General features: G+C 40.3%; 1 protein-coding gene across 2 annotated transcripts in view; it reads left to right on the top strand.

Moving 5' to 3' along the window:
• The first annotated feature begins 8,000 nt into the window (after nt 1–8,000).
• Nucleotides 8,001–10,641, top strand: part of SPATA16 (spermatogenesis associated 16) — a 227,097-nt gene continuing 224,456 nt past the window's right edge. Inside the window, exon 1 of one of the 2 annotated variants that reach the window (XM_070582355.1) lies at nt 8,001–8,204. The gene's annotated coding sequence lies outside the window, so the exon portion shown is untranslated. Of the gene's footprint in view, nt 8,281–10,641 lie in introns of both variants that reach the window. The other variant, XM_008530780.2, reaches the window with a different exon arrangement.

The following is a 10,641-nucleotide window of genomic DNA, read 5'->3' as shown; positions in this document are numbered from 1 at the left end:
CTCTTAGAACTGCTTTTGCTGTATCACACAGATTTTGGCATGTTGTGTTTTCATTTTCATTTGTTTCCAGGAATTTTTTGATTTCTTCATTGACCCAATCATTGTTCAGTAGCATTTGGTTTAATCTCCACATTTTTGTGGCTTTTCTGGTTTCCTTCATGTAGTTGATTTCTAATTTCATACCTTTGTCATCAGAAAAGATGCATGGTATTATTTTGATCTTCTTAAATTTATTGAGACTTGTTTTGTGACCTAATATGTGATCAGTCCTGGAGAATGTTCCATGTACATTTGAAAAGAATGTGTATTCTGTGGTTTTTGGATGGAATGTTCTGTATATATCTACTAAGTCCATCTGGTCTAATATGTCCTTTAAGGTGAATGTTTCCTTATTGATCTTCTGTTTGGATGATCTATCCATTGGTGTAAGTGGAGTATTAAAGTCCCCTACTATTATTGTGTTACTGTCTATTTCTCCCTTTATGTCTGTTAATAATTGCTTTATATATTTAGGTGCTCCTATGTTGGGTGCATAGATATTTAAAGTGTTATAATTTCTTGTTTGATTGTTCCCTTTATCATTATGTAGTGCCTGTCTTTGTCTCTTGTTACAGTTTTTGTTTTAAAGTCTATTTTGTCTGATAAAAGTATTGTTACCCCCGCTTTCTTTTCTTTGCCATTTGCATGGAATATCTTTTTCCATCCTTTCACTTTCAGTTTGTGAGTGTCTTTAGGACTGAAGTGTGTCTCTTGTATGCAGCATATACATGGGTCTTGTTTCTTTTATCCAATTGGCCACCCTATGCCATTTGATTGGAGCATTTAGTCCATTGACATTTAAAGTAGCTATTGATAAATATGTATTTATTGCCATTCTGTCCCTTTTTTTTTTCTGGGTGTTTTAGTAGTTCTCTGTTCCTTTCTTTTTCTCTTGCTCTCTTCCCTTGTGGTTTGATGGCTATCTTTAGCAATATGTTTGATTTCTTTTGTCTTACTTTTTTTCTTGCTTGTTATAGGTTTCGGATTTGTGATTACCATGAGGATCCTATTTAATATTCTAAGCATATAACAGTCTATATTGAGTTGATAGACTCCTTAGTTTGACCTCTTTCTAAAAGCTCTCCTTTTTCACTCCCCTCCTCCCACATTTTATATTTTTGAAATCATATATAGTCTCTTGTTTAGTGTGTGTCCATCCATTGACCTCTTATCATTGAAATAGGTGATTTTAGTACATCTGTCTTTTAACCTTCGTACTATCTTGCACAGGTAGTTGATCTGCTACCTTTACTATATTTTTACCTTACAAGTGATTTTATTGCCTGTTTTTTGTTGTTGTTGCTTTGTTTTTTGATAATTTTTTTATCTCTATTTGTGCTCATTGCTTTCCCACTTAAATAAGTCCCTTCAGCATTTCTTGTAGAACTGGTTTCTTAGTGATAAACTCTTTTAATTTTTGCTTGTCTGGGAAGCTCTTTATCTCTCCTTCCATTCTGAATGACAACCTTGATGGATAGAGTATTCTTGGCTGTAGGTTTTTTCCTTTTAGCACTTTAAATATTCTGTGCCATTCTCTTCTTGCCTGTAGGGTCTCAGCTGAGAAGTCCACTGATAGCCTGATGGGCTTCCCTTTGTATGTCACTTGTGGCCTTTCTCTTGCTGCTTTTACGATTCTCTGTTTGTCTTTAATTTTGGACATTTTAAGTATAATATGTCTTGGTGTGGGCCTCTTTGGGCTTATCTTCTTTGGAGCTCTCTGTGCTTCCTGAACTTGGATGTCTGTTTCCTTCCTCAGGTTAGGAAAATGTTCATCTATTATTTCTTCAAATAAATTTTCTGCCCCTTTGTCTCTCTCTTCTCCTTCTGGGACATCCATAATCTGAATCTTAGCATTCTTGATATTGTCCCAGAGTTTCCTTAGACTGTTCTCATTCTGTTGAATTCTTTTTTCTTTTTCCTGTTCTGCTTGGGTGATTTCCTCTAGTCTTCCATCTAGCTCGCTGATCCGTTCTTCTGCATCCTCTACTCTGCTATTGAGTCCCTCTAGTGAATTTTTCATTTCCAGTATTGTATTCTTCATTTCTGATTGGTTCTTTTTTATATCTTCCAGTTCTTTGCTGATGAGCTCACTGTGTTCATCCATTCTTCTCCCCATATCTGTGAGCATCCACATGATATTTTGTTTGAATTCTTTGTCGAGTAGGTCGCTTGTTTCTGTTTCATTTAGTCCTTTTTCTGGGGTTTTGTCCTGTTTCCTTGCTTGGAATCTATTCCTTTGTCTCCTCATTATGCCTCCTTCACTGTGCTTATTTCTATGTATGAGGTGAGTCAGCTATGTCTCCTGATCTTGGAGAAGTGGCCTTATGTATGAGATGCCTTATGAGGCCCAGCAGCATGCTTCCCTCTCATCACCAGACTGTAAGAACCAGGAGTGACCCCTTTGTGGGCTACTTGTGTCCTTCTGCTGTGGCAGAGTTTCTCCCACTGCAGGTACCCAGGGAGTCTAGTCTTTCCTTCCCTGGCCAGCTGTTTGTAAATACGGTTTGGGGAGCCTCAGCACTGTTGGCTACAAAGTCTATCAGCACACTCCTATTGCAGTTTTCCTTTTAATTGGGTTGGTACCCAGTGTAGATGTTTGCTAGGCTCAGGGCCTTGTGATAGGCCTCAGGCCTAAAAAAGGCTGTTGTCAGTTCTCTTAGGAGTGCAGCTGAGTGGGGCCGGCCCTTGGCCTGGGGGCACTCCATTCTTTCAGGCTTTGGAAGGTGGGGCTGATCCTTTTTACCGGTATTTGTGAAGCAAAGGTCTTCTGCCACTGATAAGCTTCAGCCCCCACAGGACCACACACACCCTCAACACAGTCCTGGTGTGTGCACACTTCTCAACTCCCTGGAGCATACCTGACTCTGCACTGCAGAGGCCCCATCCCTCCACCAATGCCTCCCGCAGTTCACCTGGTCCTCACAAAGGCCCTGCCACACAGAGGCAGACACCCTTGCCTGCCTGTAGAGGATCAAGGCACCCAGTCAATGCAGGCTGAAAAGAAGCCTGAGGGCTTGCTGTTAGGTGGGGCTGATCCTTAGGGCGGGTTGCCTGCCCTGGCTGACCTGGATTAAATCTGTGCTCTAGTGGGTGTGGCAGACCCCTGGGCTAACAGGCCAAGGGATGAACCTCAATGGTACCCTCAGGGGTCTGTGTCAGCAGGCCTGGACCAGCTCAGAACAATGGCCCCCACCAATGTCTCAGTCTCCAGAGAGTTCCCTCCTCTCACCAAGATGAACCCAAGCCCAGGTAAGTCTTCTTTCACCAAAGGACTGTCAGCCTTCTCTCTGGTGATTTTAGGTTGCTGCAGTGAGTGTTTGTGCATGGGCCCTTTAAGACCTGGGTCTTTTCGGCTTTCGGCTGATAGCTTTTCTGGGGTTATCCTCGCTGCAGTTAAAAGCCAGACAGTAAGACCTCCGTCTCAGTTGGGCTGAGTCTGTAGGATGCTTATAGCAGTATCACCCCTGATCCAGACCTCACTCCTCCAGGTGATGTGGGGTCGGTGAGCCGAGGAGTTGAAAGAAAGATTTCTTAGACTCTTAAGATCTGGCAGTAGTGCTTTTATTTAGAGAATAGAATAGCATGGGGACAGGACCCATGGGCAGTCAGGCTGCTGCGTGGGGACAGGGCCCACGGGCAGTCAGATATGCTGCTGGCATGGGGAGCTGCTGCTGCTGCCACTGGCATGGGGACAGGACCCATGGGCAAGCAGAGCTGCTGCTGGCATGTTGCTGTTGCTGGGGCCGCTTCTGCTGCCTCTGCTGCCTCTGCTGCAAAGTTGGGTGGAGAGTAAGGCTAAATTTAAGGCATAGGTATGTGAGTTATCTCTTTACAAGACAAAGAAATATGTAAAAAAGTTAAAATGGTGTCAGTGCCAGTAGGGTCCCACAACTTTTAGATAAGAATCAAACCGGATTGAGTAAATGGCAGAAGTCACCCCTTGAATATTATCCTCCGCTAAAGACAAAGGAGGATTTGGGGGGGTGCTCAGTTACATGAGTTTGCCAGACAGTAAACAACTTAAGTTCTGGCCTCTGGCATTGATTAAGAGTTTCTAGAGATAAGGCCATCCCCCTTCGTCCTGGCACAGAGAGGAAGGCATCTTCACAGATAGAGGTTTTCCTTAGAAATGTAAATCTTTCCCAACAAAGGGACAAGTAAATTCCACTCCTTGGAGCCTGCTTCTCATCTGTAGTTTTAAAAGTAACCAGCCTAAAAATCCTCATCATAAACCGTTTTAAAATTAAGCAGCCTAAAAATCCTCATCACAGGGAGGGCTGCGTACCTTAGGGTGTCTCCCACCTGGCCAGCTGAGAAGCTCTGCTGTTCCCAAAGGTGGCTTTTTTCCTCCCCAGCAGGAATTTCCGCCTTTGTCAGGACTGTCCCTTGTTGTGGAGGTTCTTTTAATCCAGTTTTCAGTTTCTGATCCAGGGTAATTTTTCCAAAAATAGTTGTAACCTGGGTGTGTTCATGGGAGGAGATGAGTTCAATGTCTGCTCCCACCACCATTGTGACAAGATCCCTGATAAGAAATTATTTTGTGTACTATTACACATATAATAATCATTTTACAAAGGATTCGTAAAAGAACAGTTAAGGATAATATCAGAATTAAGTATAAGGTATATTTTGTGTGTGTTGGTTTTTCTACTTTGAGCTCATGAGAAAGCCTTCTTTGATGTTTCTTTTTAAAAATTCATATTTAAATCATAATTAAAGAAAATCTCCATTTTAAAGTAAATATATATATACAGATTTAGAGCAGAAAAAACATCTTAATAATCAATTAATTTGAAGCCTAAATGCTACAGATGAGGAAACTCAGCCAGTTTGCTAATGGAAAAGCTCAAATCCAGTCTCCTGGTTCGGAATCCAGTGTTCTTTCTAGGACTATGAAACCCTGCTTCCCTGAGAAGAAATAACCTAAGACCTATTGACTGAGGTGTATAAAATATTAAAGTATGTGATATAGTCAACAATTCAGATGGAGTGAGGGCATGGCAGGTTAACCAAAAACAAAACACTACGATGCCTGGATTATCGTGACCCTTCTCTTCAGCAACCCAGGAGAGCCTCAGCTGGCAGTTTCAATTAGGACTATCTGCAATCTCTAATCATTCCTCCTAACTTCATGCTGAGTGACTTCAACCAAGTAACCACAACTGGTAATTGCAAGAAAAGATGGTCTCAAAAATGGCTTCTATTCTAAAACGTTCATTGTTAACTGCAGGGTCACTTGCTTACCCATTCGAATAGTTTCCTATTCACTGTCTCACCAGGGAACTGGTGTTAGAGAACCTGTATTGCATTTGCCTGGTATTTTTAAGAAAATGTCCTACTCTCTTTTGGTGCCTGAAAGGTCTTTACACACACCAACAGAGAGTGTTTTAACTATGTTTCTACAGGGATAACCTTGCTTTAAATTTCTTGCCCTTAATATTATTTTATGTTTTCTGAAACAATGACTCTTGGTGCATCAAATTTTTGTATCAGTCGTTTTCACAACTAAACGCAAAGTTCAGAAAGAGGTTTCTAATCCAACATCATTTATTCTATTTCTAGTTCCTTGACCTGTGCTTGAAAACCACTTGTGATTGTAAATGTTATATAAATATTAAGAAGCAGCTGCATTGGATTATGCAGCTGTGGCTGTGCACAATTCCAGAGGCTGCCATTCATGTTGCCTGGGTGTGGATGGTGCCGCCTCTGGAGCTATGCCACATACAACCTGCGTGGCTATGCATGGTGGCATCATCTCCTTGGGGGCTCGTTGTCCTGTAATTATTTACGGAGTATAAGAGGCAGTCTCGTGTGTTTTGCACTCTTCAGCAACTACTTAATCTTTTGCCTGGTTTTGAGATTTAGCCCATTCCTTGATTTAAGAACCACTATTCATCCATATTAACCTGAGGGACTCAAGCAAAGCAGGCTGCCTACTCATGGAGAAACCAATGTCAAAACTTGAGGAGACTATGGAAAAAAAAAGTGTGTAAACAAATTATAATAAGAAATATAAATTAATAATAGATATGTGTAGTCAACCTCACCTGTAATTATGAGAGTGCAAATGTAAATATCAATGGGAAAATCTCTCTCACCTATCGAATTAACAAATATGAAAAAGAAATTAATGTTGGAAAAGTTGAAATGAGATACCATCACACATCACCAGCAGGATAATAAATGGCATCATTTTTTAGTAAAGCAATATGACAGCAGGACCCTGGACCATTAAAAAGTTAGTGCTCTTTGACTTAGGAATTCCACTTATAGGAATAATCCTAAAGACATAACCAGAGATGTACACAAAAAGACACGCATGAAGATACATATGCCTGGAAAAAGTTGGCCAAAAAAGAACTTATACTTCCAATAAAATCATGGTATATCTATCCAATTTAATATAATGCAGAAACTAAATAATATTTAGCAGAATGTTAAATGACAAGAAAAATGCACCCTACACAGTGTGAAGTGAGGAAGGCAGAGTAGACTTCCAATTGAAATAATCACCATATTGAGTGTACTTTGTAAAAGATAACTATAGTCAATGGCAGTATAGATCATAAAACCATGACTGAACTATTTTTCTAAAGTTCAAAAATAGGCAAAAGTAGAGGCTGGCCTGGTGGCACAGCAGTTACGTTCGTGTGCTCTGCTTTGGCAGCCAAGGGTTCACAGGTTTGGATCCTGGGTGCGGATGTATGTGCCGCTTATCAAGCCATGCTGGGGCTGGCGTCCCACATATAAAATAGAGGAAGATGGGCAGAGCTGTTAGCTCAGGGCCAATCTTCCTCAGCAAAAAGAGGAGGATTGGCAGCAGATGTTAGCTCAGAGCTAATCTTCCTCAAAAAAATAAAAAATAAGCAAAACTAAATTATGGTGTTAGAAGCCAGGACAGTCCTTACTTTTAGGGGGAAGTAGAAAAGGGATAGTGATTAGGAGGGGCTTCTGGGGTGCTAGGAATGTTTTATTTTGTTTGGGTGGTGGTTACCCTAGTGGCTTCACTTTGTTATCATTCTTTGAACACATTTGCAGTTTAACTCATTTTTCTGTACTGTGCCGTATTTCCTTAAAAGTGATACATATATTATTTGTTAAACTGCAAAGAAAAGCAAGGGAATGTTTCTCATACAATTCCTAACAGTGGTGAAAAGAACACAGAATTCCTAACAGTGGTGAGAAGAACGATGCAATCCTTAGAGCTACATAGATTCCTTCAAATGTATTGATAGTTTTCTACTTCCGAAGATGTGTGGAAGGTACATGGCTGTTTTTTTCTTAAATATTTGCTTTTTAATATATACAATAGGATTTTAACTCTTAATATGCACATTTTAGAGTAAAAAGTTTTTAAAAGTATTTTTCTTAAAAAAAAGATATACAGGGGCTAGCCCAGTGGTGTAGTGGTCAAGTTCACGCACTTTTTTCAGCGGCCCAGGGCCTGTGAGTTCGGATCCCAGGCGCGGACATACGTACGGCTCATCACGCCATCCTGTGGAAGCATCCCATGAACAAAGTAGAGGAAGAATGGCAGAGATGTTAGCTCAGTGACAATCTCCCTCAAGCAAAAAAGAAGATTGGCAACTGATGTTAGTTTAGGGCCACTCTTCCTCACACACACACAAAAAGATATACAGAACTTTATAAAGTGTATCTATGAACATCATATCTGTATAGTTGTGTGTGTGAAAGAGGCCAAGAAGAGGCAAGATCTATTTATTTTTTCTCTATCCATAGTAAAGAGACTGCAAAGATATGCACTAAAATGGTCTTAGTGTTTCTCTTTATAGCTATTTTTTATTTTTATGTACATCTTTTTGGATTTTCCAAATTATTCTTAACAATCATATTACTTTTAGAATCGGAAAGGAAAAATACAAACTTTTTTTTTTTATGATTGAAAAAAACAGCAGGCGCTGCGCAGGAGTTACGGGAGCCCCTGGGGCGCCACAGCTAGTGGGTGGGGCCGCGCGGCAGGGCGGGTGGGTCGCGCGGGAGGTGGCGTTACAAACCTGGACGCCCAGGGAGCTCCCAGACCAGGGGGCATCGGATCAGGACGCTTGGAGCCTGAGGTGGACAGATGCTGCCCCTGGCCGGAGTCCAGAGCTTTCTCACGCCGCTGCGGGGCTGAGGCACGACTGCGTGGCTAGGAGGAGATTCAGGTCAGCTCAGCTAAAACTTTCCACCTTCACTGGCTCAGGGGGAACGAAGCGGCCTGAGCTTCAGGGGAAAGCTCGAGTAAGTTGGGGGACAGCGGGAGCTCCTTTCTTCCTTCCCAACCGAGGAACAAAGAACGTTGCTTGTAGGTAACCCTACTAAGGAGCCAAGAAATCATTTCCTGCAGGCAGTTAGAAGACAGGGAATTCCAAATTGGTTCCCTGTCCCCAGTGTGCCACACTCTTGTCCCATTCCCACTTTGATGAAAAAGGAAAGGCCAGGATATTATTTGGTTTCTGAGTAACATTTTTTTTGTTTTTGTTTTGCTTTATCTTAATATTTCTTAATAAAGTGTATAGTTTGAGGACATCTACCTCTGGTCAAGTGAAAGATGACCGTTTCAGAGCTCAGGTTTTTTAATCAGTTGGGATATGAATTGCTGTCTCCTTAACTCTCATAACTGTGGACTGAAAATGTTGAATGTCACTTAATAGGGTAGAGAGACAATGTGAGCTCTCTTTCTCTAAGACACAGACCTTGTCTTCATCTGTGTATTCTAAGATCATGCCTGGCATAAAATGTGTGCTCTGAGGCATCTCATGTAGGAGGGAGTGAATGAATGAACGAATGAATGAATGAATGTCTTTCACAGGAGACTGCTGTTCAAAGATGGTTCAGCATGAGCAATGCAAAATAGCTTTCAAGCTTGTTTAAAATTTGCATTTCACATTCCTTAAAATATATACCTATCAAATCTTTGTAGGTATCAGTAAGGGTCTCTGTTTTTGGAGCACCAGCAAAGTGTTTGCCATTTTTAGTAAGCCAATAATTTGAAATAAGTGCATGAAAACTTGCTTTGTATTAAGAAATATTTTTAACCTCTTATGATTGAATTTAATGTGCTAATAGTGTTATTATAAACAACAAAGTGCTTTGGGTCTTTCAGATTTCATCACTAAGACATTGGATGTCATACACATGCTCTGTTTGAAATATTATTGGAGGCTGGATGTCCTCCAAATGGAAAAATAACTTCAATTAGGACCCAATAATAATATTTTACAGGTTTTTTTTTTTCCTTGTATGTGACAAGAGCTCAAGGATTTTTGTAAAGGGGAAGGTAAATAAAGGAAAAAGAGAAAAAGAACGCACTGGAAGCAGAGATGCGCCAGAATCCTTCACACTGCCCAATCCATCCTGTGGTTATCTTCATGGTCTTGATTGGAATAAGGAAAGAAATATTGATTCTCATATGGGGGACAGGGATACAACTGGAGGAAGGACTGTTTTGTGTAGTGTTTCAGAGACGTTTAAAATAATTTTTCAGCCTCTTTTTCAGATGCATAGAACCAGCCTAAATTGGTGAGTTGTCATGGTGTGCAACACAAGTACATAATCAAGATAGAACTGAGATTTTTTTTTCTTCCTGAAGTGGACTTTTCGTTGAAGTACCTGTTCAATCTGTTACTCATCAGTGTTATTATAACCCAATGGCTAAAACTTCTAATCTGGTCATTTTCAAAGGGATTTCCAAAGAGAAATAATTTTAAAGCCATTTCGGAAAAGTGCTCTTTTTTTTCCTTTTCTTTCTTCTTTTTCCACACAGTTCAGACTGGAAAATAACTGCTTGTAATAGAAATTGTCCTAAATTCATAAAGTTATTCATCTTCTGTGCAGTGAAGCTAGTACACTGGAAATTGATTGCAACTTAAAAGAAGACAACAAGTAAACATGAGTCATAATCATGAGATCCAGACCCTTAAAGTGATCTCTAGGCATAAACCCACAGTTTATTCCTTACTGCTGGAGAATTTCTTCTAATTAAGATACACAATGACTAAAGCCACGTCTCTCTACACAGAATTTGACTGCAATTTCTTTCTTTCTTTCTTTCTTTTTTTTCCTTTTATGTGACACATCAGTTGAAAATAGATGAATAGGTACCCCAACAACGGTAGGCTACGGTAACAAAAGCCGTGTAAACACCATATGCTCAAGGAGTTTGAAATCCTTTTACATCGGGGAGCCCAGAATATTGTCTCTCAACTAGGGTAAAATATATTGAGTCATCTTCCTGGAAAGTAACATTCAAGTTGTAACATTTCGTACCCATGAAGAGCCTTGTTGAATTTTTTCAGGGACGTTAATAAAATAAAATATTCCAGCAGTCTAGCTTAAAGATCACTGAAGTAGACACTATAACTTATCACAGCTCTGGCTAAATTTCAAAAGATACATGATGAATGAGCATGAGCCAGGTGTCCAATAGAAAGAGCATTTTTCTAATTGTCTACTTTTTTAAAATTGCTGAGCAATAATAAAAATGACGATAGCAGTAGCATAATAGTTCACCTTGATCGAGCACTGACTATTATCAGGCAGCCTTCTGCTGCTCTTCTCCAAACACATGAGGCAGATATTATCATTAGCCCTATTTTGTAA

The sequence above is a fragment of the Equus przewalskii genome, chromosome 18 (genome assembly GCF_037783145.1).
Source record: "Equus przewalskii isolate Varuska chromosome 18, EquPr2, whole genome shotgun sequence".
In the NCBI taxonomy this organism is placed as follows: Eukaryota; Metazoa; Chordata; class Mammalia; order Perissodactyla; family Equidae; genus Equus; species Equus przewalskii.
This window is presented reverse-complemented; position numbering and strand designations above follow the sequence as displayed.